The sequence below is a fragment of the Triticum urartu genome, chromosome 3 (assembly GCF_003073215.2).
Source record: "Triticum urartu cultivar G1812 chromosome 3, Tu2.1, whole genome shotgun sequence".
Classification (NCBI taxonomy): Eukaryota; Viridiplantae; Streptophyta; class Magnoliopsida; order Poales; family Poaceae; genus Triticum; species Triticum urartu.
Window position 1 is genome coordinate 386,224,174 of NC_053024.1, and position 12,498 is coordinate 386,236,671.

Consider the following 12,498-nt stretch of genomic DNA (forward strand, 5'->3'; position numbering starts at 1 on the left):
TGTGCAGTACAAAAACAGAAACTTTGCCTATAACGCGTGAACTTGCATTTTTTACTGAAAATTCAAATGAGTCTGAAACTTTTTGCACATTACTTATGTACAAATTTTTTAAATTGTCATATTTTTTAGAATTTTTTGGAGTTACAGAAGTTTACTAAACTTCCAGATAACTACAGACCGTCCTGTTTTTGACAGATTCTGTTTTCTATGTGTTGATCGCTTATTTTGATGAATCTATGGGTAGTATCGGCGGGTATGAACCATGGTGAAGTTGGAATACAGTAGATAAAGTGCTAATATGAAATTGGAATGAATTTGCAACAGTAACTAAAGGTAGTGATTTGCTTTACTATACTAACGGATCTCATAAAGTTTCTAATAAGTTTTTGTGGATAAAGTGTTCGAAGAACGAGGAGTTACCGATGTGAGAAGAATAAAGAGAGGGAAGAGCTCAAGCTTGGGGATTCCCAAGGCACCCCAAGTAAATATTCCAAGGATACTCAAGCATCTAAGCTTGGGGATGCTGTCGGATGTGGGGTTCCGGCAAACCCTTAAGGTTCGAACACTGGGGTGCGCGCGAAGTCTTTTCCTCCCACCGATCTACGCCCTAACTCACTAAGATCTCACGGACGAACTCGACGAACTCGCAACATGGAAAGACACAAGATTTATACTGGTTCGGGCCACCGTTGTGGTGTAATACCCTACTCCAGTGTGGTGGTGGTGGATTGCCTCTTGGGCTGATGATGAACAATACAATGGGAAGAACAGCCTCCTGAGGTTGAGGTGTTCTTGTGCTTGGCTAACTTGTGTGGGTGAGAGTGACCTCAGATCTCTCTCCTCTCCTCCTCCCCTTCCTATGGTGGTGGATAGTCCTACTTATAGAGGCCCTGTTCCTCTTCCCAAATCTTGAGCAGGAAGGGAGCCAACAATGGCGGGAAAATTTGAAGGGGGCAGCTAGTACAAGCTATCCTGACAAAAGTGGTCTTCGCCTGCCAAAGGTTCTGGTGGTGACGCCGTCTGGGGCTCCACGATGACCTCCATCTTGTCGTCCTTCTGGTCTTGGTCTTGTTGCACCAAAATGGAAACCTTTGCCTGATGCCTCGGTACTCCTCGCATGCGCTGGTTTCCTTAGAACCAAAGAGGAAACAAGGGTGGTGTGCGCGCTGGCGCCCGCCTGGTGTCGATCGTCATGGCTTACGTCACGAGAGCCTCATGAGGTTCGCCTCGCCTTGATATCTCTGCTCCTCATGAGCCTGCCTGACTAGGCCACTCCGGAGGAGGTCTTGTGTCGTCCGCCTCGCGAGGCTTGGCCCCTCGCGAGGGTCTTGGATGCCTTGTTGATGAAGGTGGGCCGTACGGCCTGCTAGCTTAGCCATGCCGCGGGCCGCAGGCAGGCAAGTCTGGGGACCCCTGTTCCCAGAACGCCGACAGTAGCCCCCATGCCCAAGGTGCGCTTGGGCTTGGCTTCGCAGCGAAGCCAAGGGTCAAGTACGGAGCACCACGGGCCCCGAAAGCCTGCAGCCTCGGTTGACGCGTGGCGGTTTAATTGGACGTGGGTGTCTCCGCTTCCCCATGCTGCCTCAGCAACTACATGACTTGACGAGTCCCTGCGACATGCAAGGAAAGCCATCATTACCTGCGATCGTGGGAGGTGCCGGTTGGCCTTCTCTTGCTATAAATGGGGAGGGGGGCGGAGCCCCTATTGCCCATCTCTTCCTCGCTCGCTTGCTTCTTCCTCCTCGCTCCACTGCTAGCTTCTTTTCCCTCGCTTCATTGCTAGCACTAATGGCGCCTATCAGAAGGTTCTCCGCCGAAGAAAAGGGGAAGGCCCCCTGAGATGTCCCGGAGCAACTTCCGCCGAAGAAGAGGTTGATCCATCGCCGTGAAGAAGCGGCGATGTAGGTGGTGACGAGGCCTTCGTGCAAGTGTCCTCCCCCATGGTATCCTCTACCCCTGTATGCCCAAGCCGAGGACTTAGGAATGCGGAAGGATGAGCAGCACCACCGGCGCCGCACCCGGAGTCACCGCGCCGCGGCGATGCGCGCCGTCGCCCCAAGAATCCACGTCGCGGACTCCTCGCGCGAGCTGGTGCTGTGGGAGCCGATGCCCCCAAGCTCTTGGATCCGCTTCCCGCGGTTCTTCTCCGACGTGATGCCGCCAAGGGGGCCTCTCGAGCTCTGGTTGCAGCACGCCGACTGCGGTGCTCCGGCAACAGGAGTGGAGATCAAAGTGGTCCCCACCGGCAAGATCTTCATGACCTGCGGCTGGGGCGAGATCGCGCGGGTCTGCCGCGCGAGGGGCGCCCTCGCGATCCATCTTGAATACGACAGCGTCTCCACCCTCTTCTTCAAGGTCTTCGATGTCGAGGGCTGCCGCTTGGAGTGCTGCTCTGGAGAGGAGCGCGAGGCTGATGCGCGCTCCGCTCGCGACCACTCCAGTAGCAGCAGCCCTTGGGAGTCCAGCAGCTCTCTTGAGCTCTACAAGACTCCGGAGACGAGCGACGACAGCTACGTGCCCCCGAGCTCTCGCCGCACTCGGAGCAGTGCTGCCACGTCCCGCCATCGTCGCCGCTGATCTGGATGGGGTTGGCGCTGGCCTCCCGTGGCCCACTGTTGATGATGGTGTCCGCCACGGGGGGGTGTAGATAGGGTCCTCCTTAGTTTTAGCTTTCGTTTCCTGCGAAGAATCATGAAGCGTCCCGTGGGGACATGTAAGGGTATGTAATGTCTTTTGTGTTTATCTTCCCTGTTATGAAGATTTGATGAACTTGCGTCCCGTTAAGGCTCGGTCCCCCTTTCTTTCTTTGCGATAGCTTGTTGCTCTACGCCGACAGGTCCCAGTCCCCAGGCAGGCTACAGCCGTCGCTGGTATGCCAGGTCGCGTGCCGTGGTCAAGGCCAAGAGGTGTGCGGCCCGAGGTCCAGTAAGAGCCCCTGAGGCGCGATGCTCAGGAGGTCCCCATTAGCGCTCAAGCGGCCATGGTAAGGGAAGAAAGGGAGTTGACGTGGCCGCAACGGGATTACGGCAAGGCGTGAGTATCCATAAGGCCCAGACATTTAGCCAATTCGAGGGCGAGACTTATCTTGTGAACTTCATGGCGATTCCTGACGTTGCACTGGGGCTGCGTGCCAACTCGTGCGGCATAGCCAGACCGGCCCATACAAGTTTCCCTCCCATGCTTTCCATAGTGCTATGCGTCCTTAGGTCCCAGCCCTCGAGCGAGCTCAGCCGCCGCTGGTATGCCACGTCGCGATGCCGTGGTCAAGGCCAGGGGGTGAGGGCTGGAGAGCTAGTAAGAGCTCCTGAGTCGCGATGCTCAGGATCCCCCCTTTTAATGCGCAAGCGATTGCACGAGAGAAAAAGAGACTCGTGGTGCCGCCTGCTTTCCTCCCTGTGTGGTCCCTGTGAACAGGCACAAGAAGAACATGGTTTGCCGTTACAGCCGTCAGCCTGCTGCTGGTTGGTCGGGATGAAGTGAAGGCACTAAGAGCCTGGTGAGGTGACGTGCGCGGGGCGTGCCGCGAGCCAGAGCTCGACCGCTCAGATTTGTTGACGTGGCAGGGACGGACCCATGCACCAGCGCTGTGCCTGCGAGGAGGCCCCGTGGGAGGCAATGATCGAGCAGGTGATAACCGTAGGCAGGTTAAGCAGGGAAGGCAAATCAGCTTGGGTAAATGCAGGAAGATACATGCCACTAGGTCCGGCCTGAGCGGCTTGGGGATGATGCAGCCCGAGGGGCGCCCCCAACAAGGTAAGCTAAACACATAAGCAAATGGGATACATGCCGTAGGGACGGACCCACACGGCCTGGGAATAATGCAGCCCAAGGGGCGCTCCCAGCTTAACGAGCTTGGAAGATGTCACCTGGTTCTGTAGACAAAGTAGAGTTGGTGCAGCTGAAGGCGTGCGTCGAAGAAAGGACTCCTCATGAGCCACCGGAGCCCTGAGCCTCGGGAGGCTCTGGGGGCTCAGGAGGCTTCCCGAAGACCATCTCCATTCCCTCCAGGATGATGCGGTGCCTGGCCTCTTGAGCCGCCAGGTCACGCCGCACGGCACGCTGATAGGCCGACACCACGCTCGGCAAGCCAAGGGGCATGCGAACGTAGCTGTGTGGCGGGCCCCCACAACAGCCCACACGCAAGGGCCAGAAGCACTCCTGAGACGCGGCCCTGTTGAGCCCTGGGATGTCGATGCAGACACGCAGCTCAACACCCTCGCCTGGGTGGTGAGCCGCGCCCTGTGAGCAGCTGACGTCATGCATGGCTCTTGCGTCTTGCAGTTCCTGTGTGGTCTTGGCGATGAACTCCTGATTGGTGGGCACCCCTTGCCCTGCGTCCTCCTGAGGAAGACGTGTCGCGTGGCATGCCTCCAAGTGGCGCCCAAGCGCCTCCCTCATGAGGTTGGCAAGGCCTGAGGCCCTCCAGAAGAGAGCCCCCGAGCCCTGCCTGAGAAGGGCGCTGGGCGCGCCTTCCTATGCGATGGAGGGAGGCGCCCCTGGGACGGACGCTGATCCTGACGAGGCTCCCGCCGCGACGCCATCCTCCTGAGGTCCTGCACGGTGCAGCAGATTCTTCTTGGGGATGGCCTCCGGAGGGCCCTCACTTCTTCTGTCGGGGTCGTCGATTGCTGCAGCTTGGAAGGCGCGCTCGAGGGAGCACACCGCATCCCTTTCTTCACATGGGACCATGATGACCCCACCACTTCCAGGCATCTTGAGGACGTTGTAGCCATGGTGGTTGACTGCCATGAACTTTGCCAGGGACGGATACCCGAGGATGGCGTTGTATGGCAGGCGGATGTGCGCGATGTCCAAGTCGATGAGCTCGGTGCGGTAGTTGTCGCGTGTGCCGAAGGTGACAGGCAGGCGGACCTGCCCTATCGGTGTGTGTAACGCCCCGAGACCGTTGCGCCAGGTGTCTTCCAGTTATTCGCCGGTGTTGCCATGTCATTTGCTTGCGTGTTTGCTTTTTATCATGTCATCATATGCATTGCATCATCATGTTTTCAAAACTTGCATCCGTCTCGGTCTCCTCGTTCCGTCCGTTGTCCGTTCTGAGCCCAAACACACTTGCACGCGCCCGAGGCATGTCTGAAATAGTATTTTATAAGTGGCCAGAAATGTTCTCGGAATGGGATGAAAGTTGGCGTGCGGTGTTGTTTTGTTGTAGGTAGGCCGCCTGCCAAGTTTCATCGCGTTCGGAGTCTGTTTGACGCCCCAACGGATAACTATAGCGGCAGTATAGCCGGTCTAACGTCGGACGTTTTCGGTCTCCGAAAACTGTTGCCGGGCTTTCCCTCTCTTTCCTCTCTAGACCGTCTACACAGCCCACTACCTACTGCCAGGTCCAACCTAATCTCTCTCGTCAGCCTGCAGCCCCCCTCGCGCGCGTCCGAAAGTTGTCCCGAACCCGACCCGGACTGTCGCTACCGTCGTGTCCGGATCATCCCCAAACATCTACAAAACGTCTCCGTTTTGTTAATTGGACTTCCTAATAATTTTTTTCGCGATCGTCCGATTGCGATCGGAGGGACAAGTTAGCCCCTAACCCAAAACTCATCTGATATAAATATCAGATCAAACCGTAGCCTATCCTGTCCAATCCACCAATCCTCCTCGCTGCTGCCACTCTCTTCATCGGGATCCTCCCATATCCATCCACCCTTTCCCAACCGATCCTGACCAACTCCCTCTTTTTCAGCACCGGTCCAACCTCCTCCTCCCCTCGATCCACCCAATCCCGCAACCTCTTCCTCCCGAGAGCCCCGACCAGAACACCACCGAGCAGAGCATCGGCCAACCCCCGAGCGCCGCCCTCACCCAACCAGCTCTCAGCCGCCTCCCCTTCCCTGCTCCTGTGCGTGTCCAGCACCAAAGGAGAGGTGCTCCTTGAGCCCTCGATCCAGCGCGCAGGCGCCTGAGCGCCTCCTCACCTCGTCCCCGTGCCACTCGTCGGAAGATCCAGCAGGTCTCCTGCCTCGGCGGAGGTCGACTACGGTCGCCCAGGCCAGTGCTCTGTCGTCCCTCTCCGCCTTCTCCTCCCTTCCCTTTCCCCATTCTCTTCCTCACGCCCTCTCTGTCTCCCTCGCAGGGGAGTAACCCTGGCCGCCAGGGCTCGAACTCACGCCGCCAGCGTCCTGCGCACCCCGTGCTCCATTCCTCGCGCCATCACTCGGATCCGGTGACCCTGCCCCGGATGCACCCGTCCCTGGCCTCGCCGCATGATGCCATGCCCTCGCCTTGCTGGAGTTCCAGCCAGCGCACCTCCAGGGCCTTGCCTCGCCGTGGCTCCCGCTGAAACTCCTCGCCGCTGGCGTTTTTCTTCAGAGACGAGCAGTGCAGCTCGCCCGATGTCTGTTGACGCATCGCCCTTCCGTTTGGGCTGCCACATCGCCTGCAGGCCTCCTAGCGCTCAAGGCCCATCTGAGATCTAGCAAGGCCCAGCTCCCATGGCCCATGGTGAGGCACCCCCAGCAGCGCCTCATTTTTTTTCTACTCAGTTGGCCCAACTTGCACCAGATTTGGCCCATAGATGTTTTTTTAGTTCTGTGAATTTACTAATTTTCCTTCACATGCATAATTACAGAATATGCCATCATTTTAAAAATGCTCACACCTAAATAACCGTGCATTGGTTTTAAACAAAATTAACGTGAAAGTTGCTTAGATTTCCGTCTAGTTTCATAATATGCAACTTTCATGCATGTTTGAAATGGTTAAAATGCTGTTTGGTTAAATTTGCTCCTATGCCATGTTAAAATGCTTTAATTCATAACTTAATAACCGTAGCTCGGTTTTAAATAATCTTTATATGTAAATCGGGTAGAAAAATGCCTAGTTTAACATGGTGTACTTGTTTTGCATGTTTATTAACTCTAAAATTATGTTTAGGGCAGAACAGTACCAAACCTAATATATGCATATGAGGAGTTTCCGGACTTGTTGTTTTGTTGTTCCGGCCTCATTTAAACTTGCCTAGATTAGATAGTTTCATCATGTTTCACCTCTTGCCATGCTAAAAACATTTAATCTTGTTGGGTACATAAACGAGAGAGAACTAAATAAGTCACGTGGTGTTTCGTCAATATGCAACTAGTTGCATATTGAGCTCCACTTAATTTGTAGGATTGCTTGTGCTCTTTTGCCATGCCATGCTTCATTTAACCGGACATCCATCATACTTGGTTGTGCATCATGCCATGCTTATGTCGTGGTTGTTTACTATGTTGTGTGCTTCTTTCCGGTGTTGCTCCTTCGGGTTGGTTCCGTTAACGTCGCGTTTGTGAGGACCCGTTCGTCTACGTCTGTTTGTCTTCTTCATGGACTCGTTCTTCTTCCTTGCAGGATCTCAGGCAAGATGACCATACCCTCGAAATCACTTCTATCTTTGCTTGCTAGTTGCTCGCTCTTTTGCTATGCCTATGCTACGATACCTACCACTTGCTTTTCATGCCTCCCATATTTGTAAACCAAGCCTCTAACCCACCTTGTCCTAGCAAACCGTTGTTTGGCTATGTTACCGCTTTGCTCAGTCCCTCTTATAGCGTTGTTAGTTGCAGGTGAAGATTGAAGTTTGTTCCTTGTTGGAACATGGAGATGTTGTTCCTTGTTGGGACATGTTTATTTGTTGGGATATCACAATATATCTTATTTAATTAATGCATCTATATACTTGGTAAAGGGTGGAAGGCTCGGCCTTATGCCTGGTGTTTTGTTCCACTCTTGCCGCCCTAGTTTCCGTCATATCGCTGTTATGTTCCCGGATTTTGCGTTCCTTACGCGGTTGGGTTATAATGGGAACCCCTTGACAGTTCGCCTTGAATAAAACTCCTCCAGCAATGCCCAACATTGGTTTTACCATTCGCCACCTAGCCTTTTCTTTTCCTTGGGTAGGCCTGCCCAAGGGTCATCATTATTTTAACCCCCCCCCTCGGGCCAGTGCTCCTCTGAGTGTTGGTCCGAAACGGGCAGCCTGCGGGGCCACCTCGGGGCAACTCGAGGGTTGGTTTTACTCGTAGCTTGACCTATCCGGTGTGCCCTGAGAACGAGATATGTGCAGCTCCTATCGGGATTTGTCGGCGCATCGGGCGGCTTTGCTGGTCTTGTTTTACCTGTCAAAATATCTTGTAGCCGGGATTCCGAGTCTGATCGGGTCTTCCCGCTAGAAGGAATATCCTCCGTTGACTGTGAGAGCTTGTGATGGGCTAAGTTGGGACACCCCTGCAGGGATTTGAACTTTCGAAAGCCGTGCCCGCGGTTATGGGCAGATGGGAATTTGTAAATGTCCGGTTGTAGAAAACCTGAAGTTGACCTTATTTAAAATGCACCAACCGCGTGTGTAACTGTGATGGTCTCTTCTCGGCGGAGTCCGGGAAGTGAACACGGTGTTGGAGTTATGCTTGACGTAGGTTGTTCTAGGATCACTTCTTGATCATAGTTTCTCGACCGTGCTTTGCCTTCTCTTCTCGCTCTAATTTGCGTATGTTAGCCACCCAAACATGCTAGACGCTTGTTGCAGCTCCACCTCATACCTTTTACCTTACCCATAAGCTTAAATAGTCTTGATCGCGAGGGTGTAAGATTGCTGAGTCCCCGTGACTCACAGATACTTCCAAAACCAGCTTGCAAGTGCCGTTGAACCGTGCAGATGACGCAACCGAGCTCAAGGAGGAGCTCAATGAAGATCTTGTCCTTTGTGTTGCTTCGTTCTAGCTGATCAGTACTGGAGCCCAGTCGGGACGATCGGGGATCTGTGTAGCATTTGGGGTAGTCTTCTTTTATTTTGGCTCCGTAGTCGGGCCCTGATTGTATCTGGATGATGTAATGCCTTATTCATGTAATTGCGTGAGGTGGTGATTGTAAGCCAACTATGTATCTTTTCCCTTATGTATTACATGGGTTGTGTGAAGATTACCTCACTTGTGACATTGCTTTCAATGCGGTTATGCCTCTAAGTCGTGCTTCGACACGTGGGAGATATAGCCGCATCGAGGGCGTTACAAGTTGGTATCAGAGCCTTCCCTGACCTTAGGAGCCCCCTGCTTGATCGAATCGCTGGCGTTATTGAGTCTAGAAATGTTTTGAGTCATTTAGGATTATATATATCGGAGAGTTTAGGAATTCTTTTTACTCCTCAGTCCCTTCGTCGCTCTGGTGAGGCATCCTGACGTAGAGTTTTGACTCTTCTCTTCTCAAATTTCACCCAAAAAAATTTAGGATCACGCGGGTATCTTGGAATCGTTCCGATGGTTTTGTGATGAGAACATTGTTCTTGGTGCCTCCTGTCATTTAGGGGTTGTGGCAGTGTCCCGGGGAGTTGAGCTCCGCGGTGTTATCGTCACAATTTTATCGTTGCAGTTCTGGAATACCTGAGATTAGTTTCGCCGACATCGAAAAATCTCTTTTATGCAGTTGTTGGTGAGATAACCTCGACGCCACCCAGTACCGGGGCGGGAGTTCGGGGGTATTTGCCATAACTTGTATAACGGATGCTTTTCGAAGGTTGAGGTAGATGTTTTCCGAAGGTTTCTCGGTTATGTGTTGAAGGATGGATACAACTGGATGTAGGGTTTGCTAGATTTGGGTGAGATATTATGCTTCCCCTGTATCCCCAACACCTGATTGCATAACCGGAAAATTTCGGGAGTTTATAAGTGGGAATTCAAGTAGCTCTTAGGATATCTTTCCGACAGATGTATGATATGAAATTGGGGTTCAACGTCTAGTGGTCCGCCTATCCACGGTTGGTTTTACAGTGGTCTCATTGTGTCTTAAAGAGTCCTTGGCTATGCCGACTCTGGGACGCTTCGTATGTCATGTGCACTGCCTTGTACATGATGGTGCTGTACGATCGAGCCCGTGTAGGCCCCACCACGAAAACTTCAGATGAAATCTCTATCATATGTTTGTTCCGGCTTATTCTGCAAGCCAATCCTTTGTTTTGTTTTGAGTTGTGGTATTCGAGTTTCTTCAATGTCAAATGTTGATTCCATAGCTTTTCCTAAGTGGTGTTCTCATATTCCTATGTGTGTTCTAATCCTTCTTGATCATCGAGGTTGTCATGTCAATCCTTTTTCAACTGGCGTGTTTCTCTTCAAGTGGATCCGATCATTTCAACATCCGCAAGATCAATTATCAGTTCTTTGCAACGGTGTTTGTTTCATCCGTCTCCTAGTTGCCTTTGTTTTTCCCCCCCCCCCCCCCTTTTTTTTTCAAGGACTCAGATTTCTTAATCAAGTATCCTTTGATTCATGTGAAGTCTCTCCATTCTTTTCCTTCATGTTCTTACCCGGTGATTCTCATGAAGATTCTAACGGAGCTCCAAATTCATCACTCATTCTCTTCTTCGGTGGTTTCAAGTCAAGCTTTGTTGATCATACCCTTCCTCATTTCAATGCTTTCTCATGCCAATGCACCTCTTAATCATCCACTTCTCGCTATTCAATTGTTCTAGAGTGCTCAAGAAATCTCAGAAGATTCGTGTTTCCACTCTGCTTTCATAATCCTTTCAAGCTCTTTCGAGATTGTTATCTCATTCTAGCCATTTAATTCAACCGGTGCAACCTCTCTTTTAAATCTTGTCAACGGTGTATCTTTTGAGTGGGCCCTAATCCACAGGTCTTTTCCAGGATCTTACCTGACTTTTCTAATTTTCCCGGAGCTATCCTCAAATTTCTTTTCCAAGTTTGACGTAAGTATGAATTATCATCAGTCAAATGCCTTTCTCCAAGATCTTTCAAATTCTTTTCATCATTGGTTCAACCTTTCTAATTTTCATCCCGGAGTATCTCAACAATTCATGGTGGTGTTCTCATCGGTTTTCTCAACATTTGAGGACCAAAGAAGAATTTCTCTTCAATCTTATCCATTCTCTTCAAGATTCAAGGTTCTAGCTTGATGTCATCCTCTCATAATTGTTTTCAATTGCGAGAATTCTTTCCACCTATCCGGAGCAATTCAGGAATCTTTTCAGTTTGATTCTCCGGAGCCCATGATCTCAGAATTATTCATTCCAGCTTTCAGCTCCCGTCCTTCAATCTTACCGGTGCATCATTCAAATATCATCTAATAAGCTCGTGCTCTCTTCGTTCTCATGTATCTAAATTCCCTCAAGTATCTTCATTCATTCTCTAATTCTTACCGGTGATTCATCCCTTTTACTTCGTCTGTTTTCAATCCTTACGGTGGTTTCTTCCAGGTTTCTCTTCCTTTATTATCATATCAATTTATTCGTTCTTCCAAATTCCTACCGGTGGTTCGTGGAAGACATTCTCAAGTTTATGTTATATCTCTCTTATTTTTTCTACGAGAATAAGTAGTATGCCAAATCCGTTGCTTGTCATCAATCTAAATTGGTGAAGGATAAGCATAATGTAATTCTTATTCTTGTTTCATCCATATGTTAATTTTTTCTTCCGGAGTTTGCTCACGATGATTAAATCCCTGATTTCAATTGTTCATCCTCTATTTTTCCCGGAGTTCCAGTCTTTTCCAACTATTTCACCACGGAGATTCATCTAAATCGGTACAAGGATTCACCTTGTGTTTTCAACTTCCTTTTCTTTTCGTCATCCTTTTGTTTACCGGAGTTCTTCATGGAGACTCTACATGATGGTTCATCAAGGATTTTTTCCCCTTCTCGAAGCGTTCATCAAGATTCTTTTCACAGAAGCTCAAGCATTCTTCATCTTGTAATCCGGAGTGCAATTCTTTCAACCGTATCATTCGAGGTGGCATTATGTCATTCTTGATAATTTTGTTTCGTGATTCACATGTTATTAAGAATGAGGTATTTTAAATCCATCAACCAACTAGTTGGAGCTATCTTGTGTCATGTTTCATCTAAAGCCTTCCCTAAGGATTGTTGCTATCTATGGTGCTCATAAGTGACCCAAGTTCTTCTTTTATCCTCCCGGTGAAATAGCTTCTCGTCTACTTGTTCTTACCAATCCAATTCTTTTTCCCATGAGTGGCAGGTTGTCACCTCATAATTTGAGTTGTATTCCATAATACCATATCAAGCTTACTCTTTTCGTTGTTGGTTTTCCAACAACTCCGTTCGACACTTCTCCTAAGGATGCCTTTTCAAGCTCATTCGAGATAGAAGATCCCCGGGTACCGAGCTCGAATTCGCCCTATAGTGAGTCGTATTACAATTCACTGGCCGTCGTTTTACAACGTCGTGACTGGGAAAACCCTGGTCTCATCAACCCATCTTCTTGTTTTGTCAGGATCGTGTTCTTTTCTGGGTTTATCCATTTAACCGGAGTGTGTGCCCGCTGCTCAATTTCTTTCATTTTATCAAGCCTTGCATATCTTTCCAACCGGAGTGCTGTTAGAAGTTGTTCTTCCTTGTCTCTCTTTTCTAACGGAGTGTTTCAACTTTGTTCTTCTCCGTTGTTTTATTTCTTTCAATTTGTTCAACCTTTTCAAGGTTCTTTGGTTTCACTCGTTTGTCAAAGAAGCAACTTAGTTTTTACCTTTTCTCTTCCTCTTCCT